The sequence below is a fragment of the Phascolarctos cinereus genome, unplaced genomic scaffold (genome assembly GCF_003287225.1).
Source record: "Phascolarctos cinereus isolate Bilbo 61053 unplaced genomic scaffold, phaCin_HiC Scaffold_1;HRSCAF=81, whole genome shotgun sequence".
Taxonomy (NCBI): Eukaryota; Metazoa; Chordata; class Mammalia; order Diprotodontia; family Phascolarctidae; genus Phascolarctos; species Phascolarctos cinereus.
In genome coordinates this window covers 262,021,698-262,049,402 of record NW_027555514.1, presented here as the reverse complement: position 1 = coordinate 262,049,402, position 27,705 = coordinate 262,021,698, and the positions used below count along the sequence as shown (strand labels likewise).

General features: G+C 39.6%; 1 long non-coding RNA gene across 2 annotated transcripts in view; it reads right to left on the bottom strand.

Annotated features, from left to right (window-relative positions):
* LOC110221744 (uncharacterized) overlaps nt 1-27,705 on the bottom strand; it is a 101,075-nt gene that overhangs the window by 8,253 nt on the left and 65,117 nt on the right. The window lies entirely within an intron of this gene.

Sequence of the window (27,705 nt, the reverse complement as noted above, 5' to 3'; positions counted from 1 at the left end):
AAAAAAAGGCAATAACATTAGTCAGGCATCATCTTGAAAAAGTTATGTTGGCTCTTTGTAATCATTGCTTTCCTATCTAAGTAGCTGCCAACCATCCTTTAATGATCTATTCTAGAATTTTCCTAGGAATCCAAATCAAGTTCACTGGCCTAGAGTTTTCAGACCCTCCCCTTCCTTTCTCTCTCTGAAAATCAGAACATTTGCCCTTCTCATATCTTGTGATACCTCTCCCATTTCCTATGATCCCTCACATGTTACTTAAAGTGGCTTAGCCATCACACCTGATGGTTCTTTTTGGTCCCAAGAATATCAATTGAGCCTGGTCACTTGAATTCATGAAGGACAGCTTAGTACTCTCTTTCTATCCTTCTTACTTGAATATCAGCTTTTTATTTGTCATTTGTGTTCTATCATTTCCAGTGTAAAGGTCATCTTTTTTTCTTGCAGAGAAAACAGAAATGAAATAGGAAATGAGTATCTTCTCTCTGTTGTTAATTGTCATTGTCCCATCAGTCCACAAGCAAAGCCTGATCGTTCCTTTGATCTTTTTTTCCCTCCTGATATAGCTAAAAATTCTAATTAAACCCTTTACATTGTCCTTAGCTTCTCTGATCAGCCCCACAGACATCTTTACTACATATTCAAATGTCGTAAGTCACAGGTGGGGAAATAGTTCCAGTAATATGCATATTGAAATACACTAAGCATGCAGAAATTAGCACAGGCTGCCCCCACACCTGCTATGTTGAGAAGACTCTCCCTCTTCCCTTCTACCTCTTAGAATCCCTAGCTTCCTTCAAGTCGGGGTTCAATTACTCCATAATACAAGAGGCTTTTCTTGTTGCCACCAATTGCTAATACCTTCCTCCCCCCAATTACTTTCTCATTACTTTGTACACATATATTTTTAATGAACTTATCTGCATATGTGCACAGTAGAATGTAAGCTCCTTGAGGGCAGGGATTGTTGTTGTTGTTATTTTAAATTTCAAATCCCCATGACATGCAGTAGGTGCTTAATAAATTATTGTTGAATGAAATTAATGACTAGTAGTATGCTCAGTTGAGTACTCTTTTTTAAAGGGGAGATACATATTTGAGGGAGGCAGTATGGTACAGTGGGAAGAACACTGGACATCAGAGGAATTAGATTTGAATCTTGACTCTGTTCTGTGTGACATTGGACAATCTCTTAATCTCTCTAAGCTTCAGTTTCCTCATCTGTAAAATAAGGGAGGACATCTAATTCTAAATCTATGAGCCTATGATCCAATGAGTCTGTGTTGTGGTGATTGTTGAATCCTTTCAGTCATGTCCAACTCTTCGTGAGTCCATTTGTGGTTTTCTTGGCAAAGATACTGGAGTGGTTTGCCATTTCCCTCTCCAGCTCATTTTATAGATGAGGAAACTGAGGCAAACAGGGTGAAGTAACTTACCCAGGGTCACACAGCTAATACATGTCTAAGGTCAGATTTGAACTCAAGTCAGTACTGACTGTGGGCCAGCTGTGCCACCTAGCTACCCAATAACTTCACAGAGTCTAAATAGCCTAGATCTATTTAGACTGGCCTCAATGTATCATTCTGAACTCTTCCAGAAGAGGTAGAACTAAGAGCCTTCCTTAACTTGGGGAAGCAAGGAGAGCCTGTAGTTGGATGGCTTTCGCTCAGAAAGGGGCCAGGAGCATAGGATCATAGATCTAGAGTTCCAAAATCCATTAAAGACCAATTCAACCATTTTCATTTTACAGCTCAGGAAGCTGACTCCCAGAGAAGTCAAGTGACTTGCCCCAGATCACATGGGAAGTAAGCAGCAGAGCAGAGATTTGAACTCAGATTCTTTGGCTCTGCTCTAGTTTCTTTTGGATTTGGTTGGGCAAAACCAGAGGTTGGTTCCCAGGGATGTTGTATATTATAAGCTGAGAGGCCAGATGTCAAAGTCATCACTGGAATCATAGTAGGGTTTAAGAAGAAGGAGTAAAGAGACATGGTGAGAAGAGCAGAGCATCCAAAATTGGATAGCAAGCAAGGCTCAGAGTTTTGCAGAATCCAGTTTGCTATATTCACTTTCCTGTGGGCACATGGGAGTTTTTAGGCCATATGAAACCTACTGTTCATTCTTCTCCCAATGAGTTGCAGCTGTGCTGTCCCAATTTAATTAAACATAATTAAACTCATTACTTATTAAGCACCTACTGTGTGCAGGGCACTATGTCAGGTTGAACATGCTTTGCATTTACTTATCTGTGAGCACATTGTATTTTTCCTCCCCTCCGACCCCTCTCCCCCTGTAGAATACTGTATAAGATCTTTGACAGAAACAATTTCATGTTTACCTTAGTACCCCAGTGCCTTTTACGCATAATAGATACCTTAAAAGCATTTGTTGGATTGAAGGAGTCTACATTCTACTTTTGGTTGTTCAGTCATTTCAGTTGTGTCTGACTCTTCGTGACCTCATTGAGGTTTTCTTGGCAAAGACCCTGGAGTGGTTTGCCATTTCCTTCTCCAGCTCATTTTACAGATGAGGAAACTGAGGCAAACAGAGTGAAGTGATTTGCCCAGAGTCACAAGCTAGTATGTGTCTGCAGCTGGATTTGAACTCAGGTCTTTCTGAATCCAGGTCAACACTATATCGACTGCACCACCTAGCTGCCCTTCATTCGATTAGATACTGTCATTTATTAGACTCTAAAATAGGGTTTCTTAACTTGGGGTTCATGAATTTTAAAAAATTGATGACTGAATTTCAACATGGTTTATTTTCTTTGCAATCCCATGTATTTCATTTTATGCATTTTAAAAATATGATTCTGAGAAGGGATGCATAGGTTTCATCATAGTGACTGCTGAAGGGGTCCATGACAAACAAAACCCCTGCTCTCTGACGATGACTGCCTCAAAGGGGTGGCCTCTTTGTACTCAGTTTATAAATGAATCTAGAACTTTAGAATACCCGTAGCCATTGGACTTGGCCATATTCTATCAGACTTGGTCAAATTCAATTAAAACATGCTCATCTTCAATTGTTACCATTGTTTTTTTTTCTTTTACTTCTGTTTCCTGTTGTTGATGGTCCCAAGGAGACATTGCATGGTATAGATATCCTATTTATTGGATATTTAAATGTAGCTACTTTAGCTGCTGTTTCTTGAGATTGTCAGAGCAGGGGCAAATTCATGAATGTTGAGACCCTCCCATTGCCTAGGACAGAGGACCATGCACACAACAATCCTTTCCTTTTGAACTAATTGGATGGATTATGTCTGTAACATACAATCATGCTGAGCACAGAGAGGTTGGGGCACTGGCTGCCAACCCACAAAGCACATGAGGGGAATGAGCTCCAGAGCTCCTTGCTGGTTCTTACAACAGACAGGTCATATCCAGACTCTGAGCATTTTCACTGGCCATTCCCCATGCCTGGAATATTCTTCCTCCTCATCTACCTCCTGGTTTTCTTCTTCCTTAAAGTCCCAACTAGAACTTCATTTTCTACAGGGAGCCTTTTCTGAGTCCCCTTAATGGTAGTGCCTTCTCTCTGTTGATTTCTCCCGATTTATCCTTGTGATATCTTCTTTGTACATGGCTGTTTGCATGTTGGCTCCCCCTTTAGATTGTGAGCTCCTTGAGGGCAGAGACCCTCTTTTACCTTTCTTTATATTCCCAGCACTTAGTATTATTGACTGACTGACAGGACTGAAGAGTGAGGTTCCTTGATTATATTCATTAAATGTCTTCAAGACAAGAAGCTTCTAAAATCACATAAAGAAGGTCTTACATTCACTAATTCCACCTATTCACTTAAATTGTGCTAACTTCACTTGATGGGTAATTATAGGAAATCTTTTTCCTCAGTGTAGTTGGAGCTATAATTTATGGGAAGGTGAAATATCATTAATAATTATATAAATTATATATGTATATATATATGTATATATATACATATATACAAATTAAGTGCTAGCAACAATGTTTTAAAATATTTTCAGTTGCTGTTATAACTAGGGATTTGTTGATGGTACATTGGCCAGACCAGAGATGGTATGGAAACCACAATGGGGCAGATAACTAGAGGCAAAGCAGGTGTTGGAGAGAAGCCAGAATAGGAGACAATAGTAGAATAGTATGAGGACAGACCATCATTATCTGGGAGATGGAGAAGAGGGTAGCAGGTGCCCAACCATTAGGATCAAGGATCAGAGGTGGGATTCATGAGCATGAAGAGGTGAGGCAGGAAGGGCTCTTGTCCAGGAGAGCTTAGGAATACTAAACTGGGATGAGAAATGGGCACTCAAAATAACAGAGCTGGAATAAATCTTAGAAAGCATCAAGTCCATTGTACCTGAATGGGAAACCCCTTTTCAGTCTTCCCAACAAGTGGTCATCTGCTCAAAGTCATCTAGTGATGACTTCCTAAGACAGCATATTCTCCTCAGAGGGCTAAGAAGTTTTTTCTTAGACAGATTCTAAATCTTACAACCTGCAACTTTTGCCCATTCCTTCTATTTATTCCCTCTAGGGAAAAGTCTAGAACAGGTCTAATCTCTGTACCAAATGATAGCCCTTCAAATACTTGTAGGCAGCTATCTTGTCCCACCCCACCCTCTCGCTGTCTTCAACCACCAAGTCTTCTTTTCAAGCTAACGTTATCTGTTTTCTTTAACTATGCCTGGCAGTTCTGAGCTTCCTAACCATACTAATGGCCCTCCTTTGGACTTGCACCAGTTTACCAATATCCTTCTTAAAATGAGATGTCTAGAATTGGACCCAACATTTCATATATGTCCTGACTAGAGCAGAGGTGAATTCAATTTAACAACAGTTTGTTAAATGCCTACTATGTATAAAATACTGGGAATACCGAGGCAATAATGAATCAATATTTTCCCTCAGGGGAAAGATTATCACCTTACCTGTTGTAGACACTACTTTAATTAATACAGGCTAAGATCCCGTTAGCTTTTATATTGGCTAATACGGCACATTGTTGGCTCATGATGAACTTTCAGTGTGCTCAAATTCTGAGGTTTTCAAAATCTCTGAATCAGAATCTTCCAGCTGGAAGGAACCCTTGAGGCTATCTAGCTAAAACCATAGTGAAGTTAGAGTCTACTCTACAAAATATGTGATAGGTTGTCATTTAACCTTTTTGGGGAAGATTTCCAGTGAAGGTAAATCTCCTGAGGCAACCTGTTCAACTGCTGGAGAGTTATAATTTTAAAGAAGTTTTTCTTTACATTGAGACTAAATTTGCCTCTTCAACTTCTCCCCATTGCTCTTAGTTTTTCCCTCTGGGGATAAGCAGAAGTCTAATCCCTCTCCCATATCATAGTTATCAAATACCTGAACACAACTATCAATCCCTGACCTCCCCCACATAATGCTTTTCAAGTCTAAACATTTTCAGTTCTTTCAAATGATCCTCATATGGCATGATCTCAAAATCTTTTACCATATTGTTTTTTTTAACCATATGAACTTTTGTCTAGTACACCCTACATTTTTCCCATTCTGTACTTATGTGATTTATTTTTTGAACCCATGTACTGGAATTTATATTGATTCTTATAAACTTCATCTTATTAAGTTTGTCCTAGAATTTTAGCTTGTTGGAATACTTTGGGATCCTGACCCAGCCATTTGACATATTGGTCTTTCTTCCCCACTTTACGTCATCTGGAAATTAGATCAAACAATATCATCTATGTCTTTATCCAAGTCACCAATAAAAATGTGGAATAGAATGGATCCAAGGATGTGAACCCTATGGCATTCTTCCACACATTTTTCCATGGGTTGACAGATTCATTAATCACCATACTTTGAGTTAAGTCATTTAACTAATTCTGAAACAATCTACCTGTGCTAGCTCTAATCCAGCCTGAATTGTTCCATGTTTTCCACAAGACTATTTATGAGAAGCTCTGCAAACTTTGAAGAGTCACATAAGCATAACTTATTATGTTATCATTACTATGGTTATCAAATATTTGTCTAATATCCAGGTATGCTATAGCATTCCTTGGATACTTCCATTTAGAAAACCTGTCAAAGGGGAAGGCTAGTTTGGCCCGACTTGTTTTGAATGAATTCTTGGTAGCTAATAATTATCAAAGGCAGCTAGGTAATGCAGTGGATAGATCTCTGGGCCTGGTGTCAGACACTGAATGGCTGTGTGACTTTCAGCAAGTCACTTAACCTTGTTTGCCTCGGTATTCTCATCTATAAAATGAGTTGGAGAAGGAAATGACAAACCACTCTGGTATCTTTGCCAAGAAAACTCCAAATAGGATCACAAAGAGTTGCACATGGCTGAAATGACCAGACAACAAAATGATTATCAACCCTGCCCTTTTCAAATAACATGTTCTAGAATGTTGCCAGGAATCAAAATCAAGATCACCTACCTGTAGTTGGAAGAATCCATCTTCTATTCTTAAAAATTGTGCATTTGCCTGTCTTTACTTCTGTGGCATCTCTCCAGTCTTTACAATTTTTGCAAGATTGCAAATAGCAACTCAGCAAATGTATGCAAGTTCCTTTAGTGCCCTAAGATGCAGTTCATTCAGATGTAGTGATTTAAATTCAGTAAAGGTAGTAGGGGCAGCTAGGTGGCACAGTGGACAGAGCACTAATGTGGGGTAGAGAAGATCTGAATTTAAATCTAGCCTCAGACACTTACTAGCTGTGTGACCCTGGGCAAGTCACTCAACCTTTATTTATTTCAGTTCCTTATGTGTAAAATGAAGATACACTGGAGAAGGAAATGGCAAACCACTTGCCAAGAAAATTTCGTGGATAAGTCACGAAGATCAGAGATGACTGAACAACAATTACAACAACAAATGGGAGCAACTAGATGGTGCAGTGGATAGAGCACCAGCCCTGAAATAAGGAGGACCTGAGTTCAAATCCAGCCTTAGACCAAATGCTTGACACTTACTAGCTGTGTGACCCTGGGCAAGTCACTTAACCCCAGTTGCCTTAAAAAAACAAAACAAAAATAAACAAATGGTAGTTCACCATCTTCTCACTTTTCCTGTTTTCCAATTCTCAGTCAACCATCTTTATTTCTGTACTTCCTCATTGGAAGATGATTTTCTTTGATAGAGGAAAGAGAAGCATAATAAGACTTAAGTAATTTCTTTCTTTCTTTCTTCCTTCCTTCCTTCCTTCCTTCCTGTCTATCTGTCTTTCTTTCTTTCTTTCCTCTTCTCTCTCTCTCTCTCTCTCTCTCTCTCTCTCTCTCTCTCTCTCTCTCTCTCTCTCTCTCTCTCTCTCTCTCTCTCTCTCTCTCTCTTTCCATAGTTTGACTTAATTTATTGAAGTGTTTGAATTTTGAAATTGGCAACCATGGAGATCAACACTGCTCTGTGCCTTACTCTTCTTCCTGGGGGAGACAACATGTGGGCAAGCAGACATCTAAAATTTCCTCCCAGGCATCAGGTCCATAGACATTAATATTATTACTTTATATGTATATATGTAAGTACATAGGCCAGAGCTGGAGAAACAAAGCACCCTGAGCTCTCATAAGCAAGGCTGTAGCAATCAATTACTGCACCAGTGTACAGCAAAGGATGTTGTATGACCCTCCCCTCCTTCATTTGGTTTGTAGATTTGTCCCTTATAATTATTCAGGTTCTACTTTCTCTTCCCTTTAATAATCTTTCTAGCTATAACCTTCTTACCCTGCCTCATGCCCCTTTGACTATGCCTCCCTCATTCTCAGTCTTTAATCTAAGAGCAATCCTGGATCTGGACATGAGGCATAGAAGGAACCATGCTTTGGTGGGTCATAGAATCATCATGTCAAGAACTAGATGGGAATTTAAAGATAACATGGAAACTGAGACCCAGAGAAACAGTGGCATGGTACCCTGGAAAGAGTTCTAACTCCGAAGTTGTAGGAGTTGAATACATATACTTCCTCAGATATTTGTTACTTGTGTGACATTGGACAAGGTCCCTGGGCTTAAATTTCCTTGGAGCAGCTGGGTGGCACCATAGTGGATAGAACACTGGGCTTGGAGTCAGGAAGACTCATCTTCCTGAGTTCTAATCTGGCTTTGGACACTTACTGGGCAAGTCACTTAACCCTGTTTGCCTCAGTTTCCTCATCTGTAAAATGAGCTGGAAAAGGAAATGGCAGACCACTCTAGTATCTTTGCCAAGAAAACCCCAAATGGAGTCACAGAGAGTCAGATAATGACTGAAAAATGACTGAACAACAAGAGCAAAAAAGGCTTAATTTGGAAAGAGTTGCTATGATGGTAAATATGTGTGTATGTACTTTGGAAGAACAAAAAAGAACAAAAAGAAATCAAAGATAGTCTTTGAGAAGCTATGGACCAAGGAACATCGTACATGCCATGATGCTGGGTGGGAAATTGACAGCAGGAGTGGTCAAGGAGAAGAGGCAAGAAACAAAAGGATCCAATTAGAACGGGGATGAAGTCCAGAGCTGTCTGAGGCACAGTGCAGGTTTTCCTTCACATTTTTCTTTTGAAAACTAGTTTTATTGAGGTAATAGCATAAAGTAAGATTTTCCAAAGGAGATTTTTTTGGGGTATGAATAGCAGTGTTTCCACAGTCAGAATCATTCCTAGATAGAAAAGTAATGACATGTCTTATAGCTCTGTAACATGGAGAACAGTAATAATAAGTTGACATTTATCTAACCCTTTAACATTTGCAGTGATTCACACACACATACACACACACACACACACACACACATGCACACACACACGATAGCTAGATAGATATAGATATGGATATCTACATATCTATATATTTATACATACATACACACACATATATATGTATAAAATTTGGTCCTCTCAACAACTCTCCAAGTGCCATTATCATCACCATTTTACAGGTGAGGAAACTGAAGTGAAAGAGATTGAATGACTTACCTAGCATCACATAACTAAGGGATGGCTTGTGCGAATGAATGGGGAGGATAAAAGATTGAGAGCTGGACACCCAGTCTAACACCCTCAAAATATCGATTGAATATACTAGTTCCCAAAGATGTGAAATAACTTGTCCATGGTCACACAGCTAATGATTGATAGAATTGGGATTTTAAGCTAGGTGCTCTAAATCCAAATCTAGCACTCTTTTATCTTCGTCATGCTGCAATGCCTTGATTTCAAGGCCAGTGCTCTATCCACTGTTACCCCACTGCCTCCATATAGGAAACCAAAGGTGCCTCCCACCTCACATCCCCAAGTACAGAGTAGTACCTTGTGGCCCAAGGACAACAGCATTTAAAATGCCCTTTACCATGCTTGTCCCCTTGCAAATCTGTACAAAAACATCCGCTTGGGCAGAGACGTTTACTCTGCCAACATCATCATTCACTTCTCTTATCTACATCTGATTACCTCAATAGATGCAAAGTCCTTTAGCCTAGTAGACATGTAAAGCAACCCAATCCTTTCATGATGCTAAGTTTTTTTCCCGTCAAGGAGGAAATCAGTATAACAAAACCATTCTTTTTACTTGCTGGTTTGGATTTGAAATCCCAGTTCTGCTACTTAATACCTGCATGACCTTGAACAAGTCTCTTGATCCCTGTTTTTCACATCAGCAAAATAAAGGAAGTGCACTGGATGACCTTTATCCTCCCAGTTCTAAATTATGACCTTTCCAGGACAATAGGGAAAGAATAAAGCTTAGTCAAAAGGAAGAAATCACTAATAGCCACATTTCAAGAATTAGATATATCACAACATAGAGGAATGTGCAATTCACTGGGAATGCGCAATTCATTGAAAATTACAAGATCCCTAGGTCCTAGTCTTGGCTTTGCCAATAGCCAACTGTCTGTGACCTTGCCTCAGTTTCCTTCACTGTAAAGTGAGAGTCTTGGACTAAATGATCTCTAGCATCTTATCCATCTGTAACATATCAACTGTGATTAAGTCTATGGAGGCTTTTTCTGTGCTAACACACATGGCAAGACTGACCTCAGCTCATAGTTATTTCCCTTCTTCTTACTACGTGTCTCATCAAACACTCCTCTTGTCCTTACCATAAACACAAGCTGCTAAAGCTTAGCCCTGGAAGATCTTGGTTCATTATCCAGCAGACAGGTCTGTGGGCCAATCATCTGTCTCTTTTAAATAAAATTTATTTTTGCCACGGAATGTAACATGGAAGGTGTTGGAATTTTGTTTTCTTCCAACCCAAGTCAACCCAACCCAATCAATCCAGTTAACCTCAACAAGCTATTTATTAAGTTGTCTGCTCTGTGTAAGGCACTGTGAGAGGCATTTGGGACATAAAGAGGTACAGTGATATTCTAGCTTGCTGAACCAAGCCCTGAAGGAGGACAAGAATTCTGAAAGGTTGATAATGATAAGACTATTTCCTGGCAAGATGGATGGCCTGTGTGAATGAATGGGGAAGAGATAAAAGATTGAGAACTGGACACCCAGTCTAACACCCTCAAAATACCGATTGAATACACTAGTTCCCAAAGATGTGAAATAACTTGTCCATGGTCACACAACTAATGAGTGACAGAACTGGGATTTTAAGCTAGGTGCTCTGAATCCAAATCTAGCACTCTTTTTATCTTCGTCATGCTGCAAACTTGGAAAACAGCCTTTTACACAGTCTTTGGAAACTTTCATTGTTACAGAATTTAAGAATGACTCTGGCATTTTAGGAAAACTCACTTTTCTAGGGGTTATGTAGCAGAAAATGCCTTCAATAGAGTTTCAGGAATCTTGGGGACCAGAGAGTATTTTCTAGGTAAGAAGAATGCTTCTTTCCTAGTAGCATTGAGATTTTTAGTTTTTATCTCTGGAGCCTAGTACACAACAATAAATAATAATGGATGCTTATTGGTTGACTGATTGACTGGTTGTATAAGCTGAATAACTAAGAGCTGTTCACGTGCTAGTAGCAAAACAATTAGCCCAATAGGTTCTGTGTGCAGTCTTCCCCTCCAAACAAAACAAAACAAATCAGTGTTCCAGGGCTTTCTAAAGATGAGCATTCTTCTATTCAACAGTGTCAACAGCCTGGCCATTGATTTTGTCAGGAGAATCAGAGGCTCTTAGAATAGAGGATGCCTTAGAGATTATTTAGTCTTGGCTCTTCATTTTATAGATGAAGAAAATGAGACTCAGAGATGATAAGTAACTGTTGACTGTCAGTCAGTTGATTAATATTTATGAAGTGCCTGTGATACAGCAGACACTGTGCTGAATTCTGGGAATTCAAAGAAAGGGAAAAAACCAATCTCTAACCTCAAGGAGCTTACAATCTGATGGGGGAAGAATAAACATAAAAGGGAGCTGAAAAACAGAATGAAGGGTACCCAGTGTGGGGGCATGATAGAGAGGTCCAAGGGAGTATAGTCAAGAGGGAAGTGAAGAGATGGCTGACCTAGGTCTACTCCGTAAACGGAGGTTTGAGGAAGAACTGTTGAATCTCTACCCTCTGATCAGAAGAAGAGAAGGTCCCCAGGGGCAGAGTATATTACCAAGAGGCAGCATGGCAAGCCCATATTGTGCTGGACTTGAAGTCAGGAGGACCTATATTTAAATCCCACCTCAGATACTTATTAGCTCTATGACTCTGGGAAAGTCATTTAACCTCCTTTGGAACTGGCTCAGGAGCAACTCCCTGAAGGAAATGGCTCTTCCCACCAGAAATTACTTTGTATGTACTTTGAATATGTAGCATCCCCCTCTGTGCTACTCCCTTTTATACATACTCACAATTTGGACTCTTCAGGGTGTGTGTGTGTGTGTGTGTGTGTGTGTGTGTGTGTGTGTGTGACTGTCTCAGGTTCAAAGTATTCTGTGGGTCTGTATTCCCCAAACTAGAGTTCATAAGCCCCCACTAATGTGTTCCCTTTCAGTGGTTATACAGAGGATGCCTTTAGTTCAAAGCAAAGGTTTTCATAGAAATCGCATAATAAGAAACACAATTTCTTCATTATAAACCTGGGACATATTCTCCCACAAGCACATAACATTGTCAGAAAGAGTGAACACACATGGAGAGCATTAAGTAGAAAGGCACTTGTGCACAGAAAGTTGGTAGGGCAGCTAGGTGGTACAGTGGATAGAGCACCAGCCCTGGAGTCAGGGAGACTCATCTTTATGAGTTCAAATCTAGCCTCAGACACTTGTAAGCTGTGTGACCCTGGGCAAGTCACTTAACCCTGTTTACCTAAGTTTCTTCATCTGTAAAATGAGCTGGAGAAGGAAATGGCAAATCATTCCAGTATTGTTACCAAGAAAACTCCAAATGGGGTCACAAAGAGTCAGGCACAATTGAAAAACAACTGAACTGCAACTGAAAGTACATGGCCCAGGCACATGTAAGGAGAGCAGGTGCTCTCTCTGATGGTGCCATTGTCTCCACTGGACCCTGCCAGATGCTCCTCTCCTGGACTCCACTGTGCTAGATGCTGCCAGACACTGTTCCCTGAAATCCTTGGACAGTACACTCTGCTGTTTCAGCCAGCCTTTTGAGAAAAGCAGACACCTTTACTATAGGAATGGCTAGAGCCTCCTCAGTTTTGCTTCCTGAGAGTTTTGGCCAAGACGGTCCCCATCTTTTGAATAGGAGATTCCCAAATCCAAGTATTGAGCTTTATAGAATGAAGAACAAAGCAACATAAGTAAGCTATTGCGCTCGGGTTTAATCTCCTTCCCCTGCCATCCTTCCTTCTTTGGGGCTGGGCGCCCTTAGTCAGACACCTCACCCTAAACCCTGGGAGCTAACCAATATGCTTCTAAATTTGCATTTCTGACTAACATTAACATTGTTGCTGGGACCAAGGGGCTGGGGCACTTACTTTTCTAGCAAGTGACCTAACTTCCCTGAGTCCATGCAGATGATCTGAATGAGACTCAGTATTGGGGGACTCTGGCATTTAATTAGAAGAGTCTGTTAAGGTTCCAGCCAGACTCCTCAGAGAAAATGTTCTCTAGCTTTAGGTTTTGGCTCATAACTGTCCTTGTCCTCAAAGAAGACCCTTACATCATGGGGGTGGTGCCATCACATGCAAATGAATTGGATTTAAGTGAAGGAAGACTGTGCAAAGTCAACAGCCTCACTTTTTCCTGCAGAGCCATCTGGGTCCAGTGGCCAGATACACATCAGGATGACTGGAGATGGCCCCCAGCTCATTTCTAAAAACTCTTCAAAGGGAGGATATAGAAAGGTACTAAAAACATACTTATGAACCAGATATAGATCAGACATTTATTACCTGTACACTAAAGAAATGCTAAAGAACATGAGATTCACTTATAGCTACAATTACAATCTTCTATCATTAACATTAAAACACAGAATCATTTATGGGAGTATTGAATAGGCATTGCACATTTCACCCCAGCTCTGCACTGTACAACTCTTAGTTTATGTTTTCTGCCAAGCTAGGTCAGGGCTCTGGCCCACCTTCCTTGAGGTGTATATTTTCTCCAATAAAAAGACTCCCCTTACCACCAACTAGTTCCATCCAGTATGCCCTGGGCTTTTTACATTCATAAGGTTATCTCCAAGTCTGGACGTGTACAACTCAAGAATGATATTTGCTCCTCTATTTAGGAAAGAAAACACAAACCATCAAAGACAGTCAAGGACCTAGATGCAAACTTGCCTAATTGAGATTTCCCACTCTGGGTGTCCCTAGGGAGTGGCTACCATGTGGATGGAGTTCAGAAAAAGAACTCCCTGTATCTCTCTATGGTCTCACAGGAAGTGCAGAGAGAACTGCTTGCCCTATGAGAGAGACAAAGGAAGAGAGTGAAAGGTATAGAGTCAATCCCTTTCTAAAGGTCTGACGAGCCAGCAGCTCTTCTTCTTCATTATCCAGTAAGGGGATTCTCTGTCATCTCAGAGGCACTGAAGACCTGAGCCACACTTAGTTGATGGGAAACAGTCAGAGAGTTTGTTATTCTCAAAGTGCCCAAGTACATTCCACGGCTGGAATCACTGAAGGTAATCTTGTGTATTCCCTGGTCATTTCCCCTGGTGTCCAGAGTTCCCTGAATTTTTATTTTTTTAATTTTTCCTACTTGTTTATATAAATGGATGAGCAGGGACAAGGGTATAGCTCAGGAGTTCTTAACCTAGAGTCCATAAACTTGTTTTTGGATAACTATGTCAGTATAACTGAGTTCCTTTTTTGTCCCATGTGTTTTTATGCATTTAAAAACATTCTGATAAAGGGTTCTTAGGTGTCACCAGACACCTAAGGGTTGTCCACCTAAGGGGTGGTTCCAAGGGGTCCAAGTCACCAAAACAGGTTAGGGATCCCTGCTATGGAAGCAACCTGCACTCAAGAGGCAAGGTAATTGATACCTGTTCAGTGAATTCCAGCCCTTAAGGTCTGAACCAGGCAAATTTGGGGAGTGTTTGTCTCAAACCCTTACAAATATATTTTATTGTTATTGCTCCCCCTCTGTGTGATAGACTGTAAGCTCCTTGTGGCCAGGGATTATCTGGAGTTTTGGCTTTGTGTGCCCAAGGCTTAGTACAATGCCTGCTGCATAGTGGGTACTCAGAAAAATGCTTGTTGAATGAACGATTGAATGAGCGTATGAGTGAATGACCTCTGACCCAATATCTATTGTATTTCCCAGGAATGAGGACACATCTCTTTGTTTCCTATCATCTTCAGCGATCACAGGTACCTTCATGACCGCCTTAATGCTAGTGCCTTCCTTCTGTTGATTATTTCCTGTTTCTCCTATATATAACTTGTTTGTATGTAGTTGTTTGCATGTTTTCTCCCTCATTAGACTATGAGCTCCTTCAGGGCAGGGACTCTCTTTTGCCTTTCATTATATCCCTATACTTAGTTAGCCCTGTACCACCACATAGTAGGTGCTTAATAATTGCTTGTTGACTGACTGGCCTTCATAGGAGATCGTCCTGCCTGTCCTTGGAATACACCAAGATGATATAAAGAAATAGCACAGGAAAAGATGAACCCATTGGGAATTTTAGAATGATTCTCACTTCCAGAGTTTGCTTTTAAGCAGCAGAACCAGGAGCAACGGGTTAGAGTTGTAGGGAGGCAGATGTGGGGCTTAACGTAAGAAAAACAGTGTAAGTACAATAGTGTAAGTACTGGGTTCCCCCCTACCTCATAAGAACTTTTGAAGCTAAGGTTAGATGGTCCATTGTTAGGCATAGGATTACATAAGAAGAGACCCCAGAGGTGATCGAGTCCAGTCACCTAATTTTATAGATGAAGAAACTGAGTCACAGAAACATAAAGTATGTTGTCCCAGAGTCATACAGCCAGTCACTATCTGAAGCATGACTTGAACCCAGGTCTTCCTGATTCCAAGTATAACAGGTTATTCAGTGGGCCAGCATGCTAAGGAGCAAATTTTTGTTTAGGTACTGATTGAACTAGATTGTATCTAAGGTCCCTTCCAACTCTGGGATTCTGTGATACTGTGAATGCTCTGTTGTTGTTGTTCAGTTGTTTTTCAGTCTTGTCTGATTCTTTGTGGCCCCATTTGGAGTTTTCTTGGCAAAGATACTGGAGTGGTTTGCCGTTCCCTTCTGCAGCTCATTTTATAGATGAGGAAACTGGGGCAAACAGGGTCACATAACTAGTAAGTGTCTGAGACCAGGTTTGAACTCAAGAAGATGAGTCTTCCTAACTCTAGGCCCAGTACTCTATGCACTGTGGTGCCACCTAGCTGCCCTGGTTAATGCTCTAGTCTGCATGTATTGTTCAAATTATAAGCAGGATGAGTTTATCAGTTCCCTGTCCTTAAATAGAAATAGGGAGCCCTTCCAGGGTAGGTGACCTTTCTGGTATGCAGTATTATCCTTAAATTGAGAGGAGGATAAAGGAGGAGAGGGCTGTGTGCCCAGTAGATGCCCCTTCTTAACTATGCCAAGGTTGGGAGGAGGGGTGGTGGATCGACGGACCTCCCAGTATTGTTCTCTGCCTCCAGCTGTTTGAGTTATACAGGCAGAATTTGAGGCTGAGCAGAACTCAAGCTGATATAGTAGCTAGATGGGAAGAAGTAGGAGGGGGAGGGAATTCCCACGTTTGGTTAATGGTCAAAGAGTCTCCAATTTTAGGTGACTGGGAGTCTCTTCCCATGTCTGAAAATGTATTAACTTAGTAATATCAGGATCATTTATAGTATAATCTCTGTTCTCTCAGTGTCTAATTCTTTGGATCTCTTTATCTCATCTGGGGCTGCTAGTGAGGCCAGAGGCTCATCAGTCTATAGAGACTATATCAACCAGAGATTCTTTAACTTTTTTATGACATGGACAGCACTTTGGCAGTTTAATGAAGCCCATGGACCCCTTCTTAGAGAAATATTTTAAATGCATAAAATAAAATTCATAGGAATGACAAAGGAAACCAATTTATTGAAATATATTTGTGAAAACATGAATATTTTAAAAAAACAAGTTCATGGAGCCCACATTAAGAATGCTGGATCTAGCCTAGATCTTTCATTTTATACACCAGAAAAATGAGACCAGAGTAAATGATTTGCTCAATGTCATACCAATATAAATGGCAGAGCAAGCATTCAAAATCAGTTCCCCTGACTTCCAATTTATCCTGTCTATAGCTTACAAATAGCAGTTATTTGCATGTTGCCTCCCCCATTAGATTGGGAACTCCTCAAGAGCATTATTTTTATTTTTATTCTTGTATCTCTAGCATTTAGCATACTGTCTGGAATGTAGTAAATCCTTAATAAATGTTTATTCACCAAGTGCCTGACTGGCTGACTCTAAATGGCTTTTTTTTTTTTTGCCACATCAGACTTCTCCGTAGTTCAAGGTGGGTTTGTCATACCAATATTCCCTAGAAGAGTGTACTGCTCTATTCTCCTTATCTGCCTCCAGTTCCCTTATTTTAGCTGTTTGTCCTCCACATTGGGAAAGTATGTTTCACTCTACTGGGAGTGGAATTAATTAGTATAAGTGGCCTACGATGAGGCTGAGGCTGTAGGCTGGTGTCTGATAACCAATATCTTCTTACTGGTCACCTTCCAGACATACTAAACCCAAAAGCAATTTCATAGCACTTTTGTGCACCAATATGATGAGTACTGTCAGGAGAGGAGGTGGGTATAATTCACATTTATATACTATTTTACGATTTACAAAAAGTTTTCCTCACAATAACTCCAAAGGTAACGTGACGCAAATACTATCTTCAATTAATAAAGAATTAGAGGTTGTGATTTGTCCAGGGCCACATGACTAATAAATATTGGAGCCAGGTCTTGAACTCAGATTTTTTGTCTTAAGGGCCAATATTCTTTCCACCTCTCCATGTCATACTTCCAAACATATGCTATTCAATTCAATCCAGTCCAGACCAGTCAAGTCTGGTCCAGTTCAATCCAACTCAACCCAATCCAAATTCAATTCAACAAACATTTATTGTGTGTAAGGTATTATGCTAGGTGCCAAGGATACAAAGAAAGAATAATAATATATTTATTAATCACTTAGTATGTGGCAGCCCTCATGCTCAGAGACAAATTGATAAGAAGTCCCTGCCCTTAGGAAGCTTACATCCCACTAAGGGGATAGCATATGTAATGTTTTAGGTTTAGAATTAACACAACAGTTCCCAAGACATTATCATTCTCTTCTTCCTCCAATGAATAGACTATGACAATTTCTAAATGAGAAAGAACCCAAGATGACCAAAGAATAGACTCCCCATCACTATCAGGACAAAAAGGCTAAATGAAGATTAAAACACAAGTAGTATGTGTATGAGCAATATATATGCAAAGAGTAAGAAATTTTATATCTTTGCTAATAATCTGCTTGCACATTTTTGTATCCGGTGACTATTTCACAAGCTTTCAACATAGAGCCCTTGGACTAGATGACTGCTAAGTTCCATTCCAGCTTCAAACTCCATAAATTCTAATATTAACATTAATTGAATCAGAGATTTTTTTAAGTCATTGTGTATGCAATATTTTTTCTCTTAAATTTTTTTAAAGTCCTGAACTGAATAAAACCAATAAAATGGATATTTCCATATGCATAGTTAAACAGAAAAGAGGATTCTACATGAAATTATAAATTTTGATTATGTATAGCTTGCTTTTCTTTTTAAAAAACATAATAATTTAACAGTCTATACTCATTTTATCAAAATGTGTCAGCTTTCATAAATAGCCCCACAATCTAAAATAACACAGTTTTGGAAGAATGAAAATGGCAAGTAACCAAGAGGGTAATGAAGAGACATATGGTGGGTGGAAATGGGCAGCTGGGTATTATCAATGATGACCTTGAGTCGAAAAGTGTCTTAACTTCACATTTTCCAGAAGATCTCTTTGACAGATTTCTGTTCTAGAAATTGTCCTGGAGTTGTCATTTAACCCTTTCTTCTCTGGATCTTCTGGCTCCTCACTGTCTTGATTGGTGATTGTTTCTCCTGGCCCACAATTTCAGGCAGACTCCAGTCACATTTCATTTTATTCCCTACTCCCCGGTCGTCTTCCTGATAGCATTGCCAAAATCTTGCCTCTGTTTGAATACTCTCCCCCTCTCTTCCATTGCCTACTCCGGTTCTGGAACTATGATCAAAGCAATGTTGCGTTGTTCCTGAAAAGGGTAGATCAGTCTCTTCCTTGATGTATCCTTCCTTCCTTGGCCACTACTCCCCTATGTGTGTTGACTCCCTCTATTAGAATATTAGCTCCTTGAGAGCAGAGGCTAGCTTAGCTTTTGCATTTGTGTTCTAGCTCTTAGCATAGTGCCTGGCATATTATAAGTGCTTAATAAATGCTGTATGTATATATGTATGTATGCATGCATGCATGTATATATGTATCTATATGTCTATCTAGATCAACTATCATCTATCTCCATCAACCTGTGTCCTCTATCTTTTTCTCTACCTATCATGTCTATCATGTATCTCCTTTGTCTGTCTGACTGTATGTCTATCTCATCTATCTATCTATCCATCTATCTATATCTAATTTCATCTATGTCCTCTATCTTTCTTTCTGTCTATATTATCTATCCCATCTACCCCTTTCTACTATCTGTGTATTTATCTCATCTATTTATCATCTATCTCCTCTATTTATCTGTCTGACTATTTGATCTCTCTGTCTGAACATCTATTTCATCTGTCTGTATGTCTATCTCATCTCTCTCTCTGTATATCTATCACTTTCATCTATTCATTCATTGTATCTATCTATCTATCTATCTATCTATCTATCTATGTATCTATCTATCTATCTATCTATCTATCTATCATACATCCAGGACTTAGCATAATTCTGGGGATGAAGTATTTAATAAATGCTTTCTAATTCATTCACTCATTCAACCATTCATATTTGATCAGAAAAGTAAGTGAGCTGGGTTTGTAGCAATTGCAAAGGGTACCAGAAGGCTAGCCCAAGTTCTTTCCTGGTAACCATAGAATGTTAAAAGTGCTAAGCAAGGCTTCTTACACACTTGAATGATCTTCTGTGGAGGATTTATGAAAGCAAATGGACATGTTTTAGCACGGGATGAGAAGATGTGGGTGAAGGACCCATCCATTGTTGCTAAGACGGATTCATTAAACATTCAGTAAAACTGAGTACCGCATCAATGTTAAGTACATCTTATATTCTTCTTTCTTCCTGGCGTTATCTCCATATTTATGAGGGAAAAGGTCCTCCTTGCTAGGCTTGCAGGCTGATCCCTTAATCAAACATTGCATGCCATCTGCTTGGGACCTTATATGGTGTGCCAATAATAAGCAACAATAATTACTGTGGAATCTGAGGCTGCTTCCTGTTATCTCATCTCTGTTCTGTAACAGACGGGATCACTTCCTAAGCCTGTGTAAAACAGCGATGTTGACAGAAGGAAGAACGTTTGTTTTTAAGACTTAGGCTGGGGAATTGTTTGCTGAAGCTTCCTGGCTTTTCTGGCTGTTTTTGCAAACCAGGATCATGGGGATGTTTAGAAATCCAGCCTGAGCCAAGAGCCCATGTGCCTCTAATAGATGATGACTCTTGGTTACATCAGCCAGGGACATTGACCCAGATAACACAGGGATTGTTGAAGGTAAACGAGTGTTAATGTGAAAATGCTTTTGGTATCTGAGGCTCAAGTATTTTGGGTGGAACGATTATTTAGCAGTGCAATGACTGATTAATGTTCCCTTCTTTTAAAAAAATTGATGCCTTTTGTTTTTAACATCTCATTCATTTCTGGATATACCCTTCTCTCTTCACCTTCCAAGAAAGCCACCCCCTTTTAAGTTTTTTATCTTTTGTTTTTTTTTTCATTGCCTTTATTTCCCAATATAGCCCTTCCCTCTCATGACCATTATAACAATTTTGAAAAGAGAAAAGAAAAGATCTGGAAAATTAACTAATACATCTACCCAGTCCAACATTATATACAGGGTTGAACACCCATAGTCTACAAAGAAAAGAGGGGAGGTGCATTGTCATGTCTCTTGTTTGGAGTTAAGCTTGATCATAATAATTTCTAAACACTAAATGAGAGATGTCCCTTCTAGTAAAGATTAAAAAAGAAGAGAGGAAAAATTGGTTCAGCAAAACTTATTAACATAATCAATTTAATCTGAAAGTACATGTAATGTTCCACACCTATAGCCCCGTAACTCTATGGTGACTAGAAGGAGATGCGTTTTCTCATCTCCAGAGCTAAGCTTGGTCATTACAATTATACCACAGTCAAATTCATATAATTGTCCTTTCTGTTTACATTGTAGTCATCATGCATATTGTTACCTGGTTCTGCTTACTTCTCCCTATGTATCAGTTCATATTGTATCAGCTAGGTGGTACAGAGGACAGAGAACTGGGCCTGGAATCAGGAAGAACTGAGTTCAGATCCAGCCTCAGACACTTCCTAGATATGTGATCTCGGGCAAGTCGCTTAACCACTATCTAGCTGAGTTTCCTCAATTGTAAAATGGGGGTGATAATAACTTCTACCCCCCAGAGTTGTTGTGGGAGATCTAATGAGTTAAAATTTATAAAGTTCTTTGCAATCCTAAACCTCTACCTAAATGCTAGGTATTATTAAGTCTTATCATGTTTGTCTGAATTCTTCATAATTGTCTTTTTTTTATGTCACAAGGCCACCTTTCATTTCACTTCTACCTCAGGAACAGTAATCAAATTGATATTATCATCATTGTTATTGGAAAGGGCATGACAATATCTTACCCTCTATTTCCTCTCACAGTGCTGGTGATTAACTAGCAAAAAACTCCCTTCTGTAGTCCACTTCTCTCTAAAACTATACTCTTAATATTTGTAAAAAAGCCATGATAAGAAAAAATATTATGAATTTAGCAACACTTCTAAATACATGGTGTGAGTGACAGATTGCCGACTTACAGTTAGAGGTTGGAACCAATTCTGCTGCTGATGTGGACTGCCTGTGGGATGTGGGGTGGGTCACTTAAATTCCCTGGTCTCAGTTTCCCTATCTGTAAAGTGAAAGATTTGGATTAGATGGCCTCTGAGGTCCCTCCAGCTCTAAATCTATGATCTTAGGGAGCAGCTAGGTGGCACAATGGATAGAACACCAGTCCTGGATTCAGGAGGACCTGAGTTCAAATCCGGCCTCAGACACATAGCACTTAATAGCTGTGTGACCTTGGGCAAGTCGCTTAACCCCATTGCCTAGCCCAAAAAACAAACGAACAAAAAAACAAAATAAATTTGTGATCTTAGAAGTCATTTGAATTTTTTGGGCCTCAGTTTCTTCATCTGTAACTTGAGGGAGTTAGCATGGGTGACTTCTAAAGGACCTTGTAACTAGAAATCTATAATACTACAATCTTGGATCTTCCACTAACTATATTATGTAGCCAAGTCATTTAATCTAGCTGAGCCTCAGTGTGCTCATACGTAAAATGAGGATGTTGGACCAGAGCCTCTGCGGTCCCTATGTTCTTATGATCCCATGAACATCTACAGCTAGGTGGTGTAGTGAATAGAATGTTGGACTTGTAGTCAAGAAGAGCTGAATTCAAGTCCTGTGTCCATCAGTTACTAGCTGTGTTTTTGTTATTGTGGGGGGTTTTCTTGGCAAAGATACTGGAGTGGTTTGCCATTTCCTTCACCAGCTCATTTTACAGATGAGGAAACTGAGGCCAACAGGGTTAAGTGTCTTGCCCAGGGTCACACAGCTACTAAGTATCTGAAGCCACATTCGAACTCAAGTCTTCCTGACTCCAGGCCCTTGGGCAAGTCATTTACCTCTGTCTTTCTTCGTTTCCCCATATGTAAAGTGGAGATAACAATATCACCTACCTCTTAAGGTTGTTGTGAAGATTAGATGATATTTGTAAAGCACCTTTCAAACCTTAAAGCTGTAGATAAATGCTAGTTATTATTATTTCATACACTTGAAAAATGGTAATATTTGTGTAGCATCCCAACTTCCACATAGGTCTTCCTTGGCCAGTTCCTTCTTATACTTGTATGTGCCAGACCGTTGATTCAGTCAATAGAAGTATCGTGGATTTGGAGATGAAAGGACACTTAGTGGTCACCTAGCCCAGCTCCATCATTTGACAGATATGGAAGCTCAGATCTAGAGAACCCAAGTGACTTGTCACTAAGGCAGTACCTTAGAAGAGTCATTATTTGAACCCAGGGCCACTAATCCCAAATCCAACAATCTTTGTACTGTACCATGTTGTTCACTTAGGATCACAGGACCTCAGGTTTAGAGCTGTAAGGGACCTCTGAGGCCAATTACACTGAATAATTTAGTGTACTGCCTAGAGGGCATTTTGCAGTTCTCAGAATTGGGAAGTTCAGCTGAAGTGATGAGGTTCAACCTTAGATCTGGCTTCACATTCAGCTACTTTAAAATTTGGATTTGGAGTGAAATTAAGACAAAGATACACGTGCTATGGACTAATAGACTCCTTATGGTGGCTCCCCAGAGAGCCCTGACCCACTGGTTGGGAATCTCATTACTCGCTCTCTTTTCTGCCTTCCTTCCTTCTTTCCTTCTTTTCTTCTTTCCTTCTTTTCTTTCTCCCTTTCTTCCTTCCTTCCTTACTCCCTTTCTTTCTCTCTCATTTCGGTCTCTGTCTTTGTCTCTCTCTCTCTTCTTCCCTCTCTCCCTCTTTTTCTCTCCCTTCATTTTTCTCTCTCTCTTTCCTACCCATGCTCTCTTTCTCCCCTCTCTCAGTATATATGCACACCTCACTCATACTATATATGGATAGATATAGATATGTAGATATATCCATTACATAGACAGATAGGGATAGAAATAATCTGGACCTGTGGTTTCTCTAGTATGCCTTCCACTGATCTAGATTAGCAACTCTTTTGTAATTTATGTCAGAGAGTTGCTTGGCGCACTGAGAAGTTAAAGTGATTTAGCCAATCCCACAGCTAATGAGTGTCTAAGGTAAGACTTGAAGTCAGGTCTTCCTGATTTCAAGGCCAACCCTCTAGCCATAACACAAGTATTGCTTCTCTCATGATTATGACACAAGGCAGAATGTGGTTAAATACCCTAAAAGGGGCATAACCAGTATATTTTAGGACGTTCCTTCAGGCAGACTAGTCTGTCCTAGATTTAGAGCTTGAAGGGACCTTTGCATTCCTCTACTAGTTCAACCTTCTTGTTTCATAGGTGAGGCCCAGAGAGAGGAATTGACTTGACCCAAGTCACCTAGGTAGTAAGTGGCCAAAGTGAGATTTGAACTCAGGTCTTCTGACATTAGATCCAGAGTTCTTTCTTTTGTGTCTATCCTCATGCTTAGTATGAAGTGCGCTTCTGGTAGGTTGTACATGCAATTTGGGCTCGTTAGAATATGAGCCCCTTGAAGGCAGAGAATGGTTTTGCCTTTCTTTGTATTCCCAGTGCTTCGCACATGGTAGATACTAAAGAAATGTTGACTTGACCTAACCTGACTCTTGTTGAAAACTACTTCAGACCTGAATTCTTATAAAATTAGCCTATATTAAAACACATAGGGACAGCGAGGTTGCACAGTAGATAGAGCTCCGGCCTTGGAGTCAGGAGGACCTGAGTTCACATCTGGCCTCAGACACTTGATACTTACTAGCTATGTGGCAAGTCACTTAACCCTGAGTACCTCACCAAAAAGCAAAAAAAAAAAAAAGGAGGAAAGAGGTATGAAAAAAGAAATCAAGAAAACACACACACACACACACATACACACACACACACACACTTTTCTCTAGCATCCTGATATGTGGCTTCTGTGACAAATTGTGCTTTTCCAATCCAAAAATTCATTTAACCTTTGGGATGTCAGCCAGAAGATGGAGGGATCAGAAATGGAAGTGGGCCAGTCATTCAGCAGTGGCAATTTTCCTGCAACCTGGAGAAATGGTGACAGCAAAGCATCATGGGACCTTTCTCAGCCTTCCTTTTGGTTCATTTCCATGTGGTTAGGTTACCCTGAATGTGGATATCTCTATGTATCCAGTGTCTTTCAGCATAATATGTGTCATGGAAACACAGATCTTCAACTCTTGGGCGGCATGTGTCAGTTGTCAACTGTCACCTGGTTATATGACTGCCTTTTTACTTGATGCCTGGAGAAGATGCACATACCTTTCCCAACCCCAAAACTTTCTGGTTTCTGAATTCTAGTCATGAAAGAGAGCTGATGGGATTATCTGGAACTGCCAAAGAATGTGTAGAAGAGAAGTCTTTGAATTGTGGATGGTAACTAGTACTAATTTTGTAGCTTCGGTGAACTTTTATGATTATGTATTTTCTCCTCTGAGTTGGCCCGCTGAGGCTGAGTTCAGGACTGGCAACAGCTAAGCAGAATCCCGTGATGACAGAATTGTGGAGTTGGAAGGGACATTGGAGGTCCTATAGTCCAGGCATTCTTGACTCTTTGTGTGTGAGAGACCCCTTTGGCAGTCTTAGGAAGCCTATGAATCATCTCAGAATAATGATTTTAAATGTAGAAAATGAAAAACATAAGCTTATGAAGGAAACCAATTATATGAATGAAAATAAAAAGTATGTATACCTATAAAATTATATGTAACTATATATAAAACAAATATATTATAAATAATATATAAAATATGTGTGTATATGTATCTGGGAGTTCTGCATACCACATGAAGTCACAGATCTAGACACTCCTCCATAGGAGCTAGGCGCTGCACTAGGCACTCAGAACACAAAGACAGAAACAGAAAACAAAATCACCCCTACCCTCAAGTAGTTTACCTTCTACTGGGCTCACCATCACCATAAACAGAATATCATGATGATAGTTGGTATATTCAGGTTAACCGAGCTATATCCTATTCCTACATATATCAAATCCTCTTGAGAAAACAGAGATTTAAGATTGAATGTCCCCTTTCGGGATGGGGAGAATTAGGAAGAGGAATAAAGGGTAGTAATATTTATATCTATAGTATAGTTATATGTAACATATTGTATAATATACATATTATATATCATGTGTATTATGTACACATATTGTCTAATATATACATATTTATATATAATATATAACCGTATTATATAAATACCCCTAAAAATTTCTTCTCCTCTCCTCTCCTCTTCTTCTCTCTCTTTCTCTCTCCATATATGTATATATGTATATGTATGTATAGCTATATATTTAGTGGAAAAAAGAAAGCAAGCAAATACCATCAGTGAATCATTTTAAAATATACAAAAGAGTGAAGAAGGAAATTTAGAAGAGGATGTAGACAAGCAGGAAAATGTTGAAACTACTGTGCTAAATTCAAAATATAAAAGTTAAAATTAAAAACAAGCTGGGAAGTAGTACAGATTCTTGGTTTCATGTACAGTTTTTTCCTGTTCTTTGTATAGAGAGATGCTTATGTTTATTGATATTTGTCAAGTTCATAATATGAAAGAGGAAAATGGAGAGAGAGAGAGAAAGAAAGAAAGAAAAAGGAGAGAGAGGGAAGGGGAGAGAGAGAGAAAGGAAGAGAGGGGTGGGGGAAGAGAGAGGAGGGAAGAAAGAGGAAGGGAAAGAGATACAGAGTCAGAAAAGATAGAATAGTTTAATCTTTGGGTTTTCTATTCTCTTTGCCAACCATAAGCTCAGCATTAATGGAATCAAATACATTACTAAGTGAATGCTGGTGATGTTAGGGTGAGAGTCTACAAATACAAAGGGCTATGAGGCCAAATAACCCCCTTTGGTTTTAAATGACAAGAGTCTTTGAATCCTTTCATGTCAACCACATTGGTGGAGGACTGAAATGAAAGGAAAGACTCCTTTCTGAGGAAGACAGTTCAGCTCCCGTGCTGCACTGAACAGTTCTGCTGATTTCTCCAGGATAAACTGATGGGTATAAAACTGTGTCACTGCATTGCACATGGAGGCTTTGTGCTGGGGAATTAAGAACTGGTTGTTGTCCGTTGATTATACCATAAATGAGAGCTTTAGAATATATTCAGTTAGAGATGATGGCTTTTAGGCTACTTGAGACTTGGGGTTGGTATTTCAGCCCTCCGTGGTTACCCATTTCCCCTCAGTCTAAAAAACATATTCTTCCTACCTTACATGATGGTATTCAGTTGGAAGGCTGATGGAAAGAGAATTTGTTTTGCTTTAATTTTTATTTTGTTGATAGGGTTTTGTTTTCCATATGGATTGTTCTCAATTTTTTGAGAACGTGCAATTTTTATTTTAAAATACTGGCCATTTTGAGTTCCTGGGTCCATCTTACATTTATATGAATATAATGGATTACACGAATATGGATGGTAAAGAAAAAAAAGAGATTGAGTGTGTATACCTTTGCCTGTAAAATACTTGATTAAGAGAAAAACAGAATTATTCTGTAACTATTACTGTTGCTAAGAAGCAGCTGGTGGTACAGTGGACAGAACACTGGGACCTGGAGTCAAAAAGACATGAGTTCAAATCCAGCCCCAGATGTTTACCAGCTGTGTGACCCTGGGCAAGTCACATAACCTGTTTGCCTCACTTTCCTCAACCATAAGATGAGATTAAAAATAGCACCTACCTCCCAGGGTTGTAATGAGAAACAAATGAGATTATATTTGTTAAGTGTTTAGTACAATGCCTAGCACATAGTAGATACAATAAAAATGCTTATTCCCTTCCCCTATTACAATGCTCTTTTAGAGTTAAAAATTTGATCAGTTAAGCTGAGTGGGGCCATTACATAAGTAATCTTTGAAAGAATTTAATTCAGCAATTCAATTCGACAACAAACATTTATAAATACTAATTCTGTAAAGGCACTGGACACACAAAAATAATGTTTACTACCTGTGTTTCTTTGGGCAAATCATTAAATCTTTTAGGGCCTCAGTTTCCTCATCTGTAAAATGAGAGAATTGTACTGAATGGTCTCTAAGCTCCCTTCAAGCTCTATGATCTTATGACTCTGAGATATAGTCCCTGCCTTCACAAAGCTGACAATTCAGTAGCAAAGATTTGTGGAAACAGACACAATAGCTTTTAGGTTTGAGTCTCCAATAGAAATGCTAATGGAATTTACTGAAGCCAGGAGGATTTTATCAGTTCAGTACATCTGCAAGTGGGAAATGTCAACTTCCCATGGAATTGACCTCAGAAGTGATGATGGCAGGGGCAGCTGGCAGTGATGTGAGGCTGAAAGCAGATAATTAATGAAATCACCTTCTCACAATGAAATTAATCCTGGCAGAG